Genomic DNA, 6,000 nt, shown 5'->3' with positions numbered 1-6,000 from the left:
ACTTTGTTCACCCCACGGTAATCCACTGTGAGTCTCCATGTCTTTCCGTCAGCTTTCTTTACTGGCCATATCGGGGAATTACACGGACTTGTTGTCTTTATCAGCACACCCTGGCTCAACAATGCTCGTATGGTTTCGTTGATACCATCTTGTGCTTCTTGTGGAAATCGGTATTGTTGCATGGGTCGAGGATCAGGACCAGGAACTTCTACTGTCTCCGTTGTTTTGCTGCAGCTTAACTTGCGTGATGCAAACACTGATCGATGTTGATTCACAATGTCCATCACATCAGATTCCCATCTAGGCAACTTCAGGTCTTCTGATGCCTTTACTGCACCTAAGTGATGAATTGCTGAAATAACGTTGCCTGCACACAGCTGGTCTGGAGCTTTGTAGATCCGCTTGTTGACAAGATCAATGATCAGTCCCAATCTTTTGATCATGTCTGATCCCATGATGCCAACACCATCCATATCTTGTAGACCGATCTGCATGGTCACCTTTTCTTCACCAAGCTTGCACTTGAAGTTGTTGATGAATGGTACCATCGATGTCTTCCCGTTATACGATTGTAAGGATTTGACACAAAAATAGTTGGGAGGGGGGGCAGGAGTGGGAGGAGGGACAGCAGTTGCGGGGGCAGCAGGTGCAGGACCAGCACGGGGCACCATGCTCTGCAGCAGGAGCTACAGGTTGGTGCTCAGACCTCGGAGCTCAGCCAGCAGCTCGTGGCGGACCTGCAGGTCTTCCCTCATCCACGCCTGTAGTGTGCGGTGCACGGCTCTCAAGGACCCCAGGTGCTGGTCCCGGTACTCCTGCTCCGTGCTGGCGATCCGGAGCAGGCCGCGGGTGCGGGAGCATGTCCCGGGCGGGGTGGTGCGCCCTGCACGAGCAGCTGGTGCAGCTGTAGAGAAAGAAGAGAAGTGGTCAGTTCTCCCTGGGGACGCAGAGGATGATGCCCAGCCCCCTCCCCAACTCCGCAACGTGAGGGTGACCATGTCCTGCACCGTCACAGCCGCTGTGCTTGTACAGAGGCCATGGTCGGGATGTCTGGCTCTCCCCGGGACTGGGAGCTGCCCCAAGACCGCACCCATGTCCCTGTGCCATGTATAGTGTGGCCGGGGCGGCGGGGGGGAAGGGGAGATGTCCCCTGCCTCCGTGTAGAGGGGACATGTGAAGGGAAATCATCCTGCTGGGTCCTGCCCCGGGGTCGGGAGCATGTCACGTCTCTTTGCACAAGCATGTGCCTATTGGGCAATGGCCCCTGGGTGTCACGCAGCTGGAGCCACCTGCCCAAGGGTGGCATGGCACGTGATCGCACGTGCACAGGTGTCTGCGTGATCCGTGGAAGGCATGGCCCACGCGCGCGGTCCCTGGTCTCCCTCCCACCTCCCCCCCCCCGAACTACTTAATTCAAACTACTTACCCGGTACGGTCTCCCTGGATGACACTGCTGGCGGTGACCCTTCTGGTGTGCCCAGGTCAGGGCCCTCTGGTCCCGGCTCGATGTCCCCTGGGCTGGCACGGACCGCCCTGCCCTCCAATAGTTGGTGGAGGGCAGTGAAGTAGGGGCAGGTGGCAGCCCCTGCAGCGGCGCCGCCCCTTGTGGCCCTGGCGTACGCCTGGCGCAGCTTTTTAATTTTAATGCGCACCTGCTCCTGGGTGTGCCTGTGTCCCCTGCTGGCCATGGAGGCTGCTATGCGCCCATAGACGGCCGCATTCCTCCTCCTAGTGCAGAGATCATGGACGTTGGGGGCCTGCCCCCAAACCTCAATGAGGTCCATGACCTCCGCACTAGACCAGGAGGCCGCGCGCCGTCTACGGCCCCTGGCTGGCCCCTGGGTGCTTGGGGACTGGGCAGGGGACGTCTCACTGGCACTGGCTGCCTGGCTCATCATGCAGCCACTGGCTCAGGGGCAGAGACTGCTGGCAGGGCTGTCTGACTCTAGTGCCGTCTGGCCAGCGTCTACCCCTTTAAGGGCCCGGGGCTGGGGGAGAGGAGAAGAGTTTTCTTGGTTGTGCCCAGAGAGGCCACCAGGGGGAACCTGGGAAGGGCTAGCCTCCCACTAGTTCGAACTAAAGGGCTACACAGCCCTTAGTTCGAACTAGCTAGTTCGAACTAGGCTTAATCCTCGTGGAATGAGGTTTACCTAGTTCGAACTAAGCGCTCCGTTAGTTCGAATTAAGTTCGAACTAACAGAGCGCTAGTGTTGTGCCTCGGAAAGTTAGTTCGAACTATCGTCCGTTAGTTCGAACTAACTTTGTAGTGTAGACATGCCCTAGGTGAGGCCATGGGGCTTTGGAACGAAAACCGGGAGGTAAATTTCTTGGGACAGATGGAACGGTGACACCACCTTGGGGAGAAAATCTGGGTGAGGACGGAGTCTCAAGTTATTCTCCGAGAACACCTGGTAGGGCAGGTGTCATGGGGTGCCCTGGTCACGTCACCCACCCCCCTACTCCGCTTCCGTTTTCCTCCCATCCGGCCCTCCCCCCCCCCCACCGGATCGTGAGGTTCTACCACTCCCTGGTTGTCTAGGTGATACCCCGAGTGGGGAGGTGAGGGGGCTCTGGGCCCCCCCTCTCTCCAGATCCCAGCCCAGGGCCCTAAGGTGGGGGAGAATATCCTTTCCTTTCACCAGGCTGAGGGGGTTACAGGCTCCTGTTTTGCACCCACCCTGGGCTACTTCCTCATCCCTGCTCACCAGGTGCTTCGTGTGCTGCTTCCTTGAGGCCCTGAGCCCCCTCATCCAGTGCTCTGGCTGGCCTCCCTTGTCCAAGTGCCTCTGCTGCCCTTATATTGTGTAGGGCGCCGCCCCTCTCTTCTAGGGTGCCTGCGCCGGCGTCCACCAGGGCGACTCCTCCCCTCTTCCTGCTGACCCCGCCCCCAGCGTCCTTCCCCATGCCGACATCGGCGAGTGTCGGGGCCTCCCCTGGGGCGCCAGCGGGGGCGCCGGCCCCGCCGCTGTCTGTGGCACACGCTTCCCACCGCCGCAGTCCCTCCCGGGGCAGAGGAAGCCTCCCCCGATACGTTGGCGGGAGCACTGGCCAAAAATGGACGGGACAGGTGCACAGGATGGGTGCACCCCCCTTCTGGACGCCCAGTGCATAAACTGCTGACACTTGGCTGCTTAGGACGCCTGGTGGATGGCTTCCTGCTACCTAGGAGCACCATCTGCACTTTCTGGGAACATTCCCTTTCTGGCTGTGTCAGCCACGGATAAACCAGGCCGTCAGGTGGAGAGAGCTGAGATTCGGGTGAATCGTGAGCCCCCTCGTCCCAGGGCTGGGTCAGGAGATCCTGATCCGACGGGAGCATTATAGGCTCCTCGCTCAGTCTCTCGGTGGCCCAGGCAGTTCTGGTTCCCTATCCTGGTGGATATGTATCAGGATGACCGTGGACCTGAACATCTTGACCCTGGTCAGAGCCCTGGGAATTAGGGGAAACTGGAAATGCATGGAGGATGCTGGCCAGCCACGGCACGGTCATGGCATCGGCTCTGGAGTGTTGCCCCTGCCCCAACCCCAGCAGGGAGCAAGTAGCTCTGGCACTTCGTGTTGTGTGCTGAGGCCAACAGGTCTGCTAGGTGGAAGACCTGATGAAGGGCTGAATCCTTCAGGGACCATTCGTAGGCTGCGAAGGGCCTGCTCGGTGCATCGGCCAACAAGTTGTTGCGCCCTGGCAGGTATTTCGCCTGCCAAAATATACGGTGCGTTACGCACAAGTCCAGAGCAGTAAAGCCTCGCTAGCTACAGTCTCTGCACATGGTCTAAGGGCGCCGTTACTTTACAATGTGGCCACAGCTGCGGGAGAAATGCTAACACCCTTGTGCCCTCCAGGCCTGGTACTCGTTGTGCAGAAGGCCTCAGACTGACGTGAGCGAGGACCGACTCCTTGTGAGGAACCTCTGCCTTCAGTGCAGGGAGATGGGATAGGCCTACAAGAGGAGATGGGATTGGCATCTTCTGGGACCAGGTAGAAAATCAGCGGCGTTGAGGACTCTCCCAGCAAGGGGGGACGGACCCCATTCACTTGCCACACCTGATCTGAGAAACCCGGTTGTCCCATCCCCACGGCCCTCAGTGATGCAGCCAGACCCAATGCAGTTCACCCGGGTGTCTTCCCCTCCAAGGTTACTCCTCCCACTCCCAGGACACTCTTCTCTGTGGATTCTCTGATGTCTAGAGCAGGGTGTCATTTCGGCGGAACAGGAGCACGTTTGCTTGTCACCCTCCTCTATGTGACGGTGTAGCTAGGGCCGGGGGAGGCAGGACCTCAGCCTCACCTGCAGCCCTGTCCCCTCTGACGCCCCACCTCCTGCCACCAGGACAGGAAACGATGTAGAGTGCATACTCGCTCACCCCAGGGAGGGGGCGAGTGCCTGTGCCCCCCATCTTCCCTGACCCCTAGCGCACAGAGAGGGGTGCTCTGGAGGGGTGCCCTGCCCCTAGAAATCTTACAGCAGGCGTTCTGGGGAGGAGTGTGGGCAGGTGCATGACAGGCGGTTTGGGAAGGCTGTGCCTTCCCCAGCTTAGGCTACCAGACACTCACGCCCTCCGAGTGTACGTCTAGGGCAGTGGTGGGCAACCTTTTTTTTCAACTGAGCCAAATCTCGCCAAAACCACGATTGAAATTTATTTTGAGTACCATTTTTAAACCCGAAAATACATAGGATGGTACACTGTTTTTAGTTTCAATAAGTTTTTATTGAGAATATTCTGCATGCAAGTATCCACATAGGTCGGGAGGATACAAATAACACAACTAATAAAACAAAAACTTTAGAACGATATTATTTATCGATAACGTTAAATTCCGTAAAATTTGCCTTACAAATGTAGAGAAAATTACATCCTGACAATGACTGACAAAGTCACAACCACTAATGTGAACATTGGCCTTGCATTTCCTTGGATAGTTTGAGTAAGTCAGGTTTGTATGTTGTTGTTTTTAATTTTAGGCACGATTCCAGGTTCTCATCGATGAGACGATTTCTCAATTTACTCTTGATAAGGTTCATGCTTGAAAATGATTGTTCGCATAAATATGTAGACCCGAACAAGGAAAGAACAGCAAACGCTAGCTTTTTTAGTTGATTATATGAGTCAGGAATACTATTCCAGGTGTTAAAAATCAACATATCTTCCTTCTCCAGGTCTTTCAAAGCAGACCACTTGTGCTGTGAACTAAGTTCACATTTGTTTTTCTCCAATCTTTCTAAATCAGCACAAAGACGTTCAAATTTCGAGCTCCAACGTTCTTTGTTTTTTAAATCCAGCAATTGCATTTCAAAGTTGCCAATGTCGATATTAAAGGGAGAAAAATTTAATTCCGTTACAGTGGCATCCAGAGGTTTTTTAACAAAGGCCAACGTTGCTTTGCTGTTTCTGAATTCCTGAAACCTCTTGAGAAAAGCTTCCCTCATATTTAAAAGTGCTGTTTTAAAATAGGTAATGTCAATATCAGAATTATTTTCTTGGCGATGTTTCAACAGGCTTGGAAAGTGAATCAAAGTTTCTCTGTCAAAATCTTGAGCAAAAACAGATAATTTGTTTTCAAACGAAATAAGTTCTTCTAACATCGAAAAAATTGTGTTTCCTTTCCCCTGTAGTTTATGATTAAGCTGATTTAGATGGGAAGTAACATCCACCATGAAATACAGTTTTTGGATCCACTGATCGTTTGTTAATTCTGGATGGTGAACACCCTTCTCGAGGAAAAATGCTTTGATTTCTGACGATTTTATCAAGTGGAATATGATATTTTTCAATGCAACCAATTACAGCATTTGCTATATCCTCTCCACGTGTTTGACCTTTCAGTGGCAATAATCCTAAAAGTTCTTCTTTAGGACCTGTAGCTGACATAAATCTTACAAAAAGTGAAACTTGAGCTGTATCATTTAAGTCACAAGACTCGTCAACTGCTATTGATAAAGCTGAAACCACTTTAAGATCATCAACTTGTTGGTTGGTTATATTGGAAGACATTTTGGCTGT

Source organism: Pelodiscus sinensis, chromosome 1 (genome assembly GCF_049634645.1).
Source record: "Pelodiscus sinensis isolate JC-2024 chromosome 1, ASM4963464v1, whole genome shotgun sequence".
NCBI lineage: Eukaryota > Metazoa > Chordata > Testudines > Trionychidae > Pelodiscus > Pelodiscus sinensis.
The sequence above is the reverse complement of the archived record's forward strand: the minus strand, read 5'-3'. Positions refer to the sequence as shown.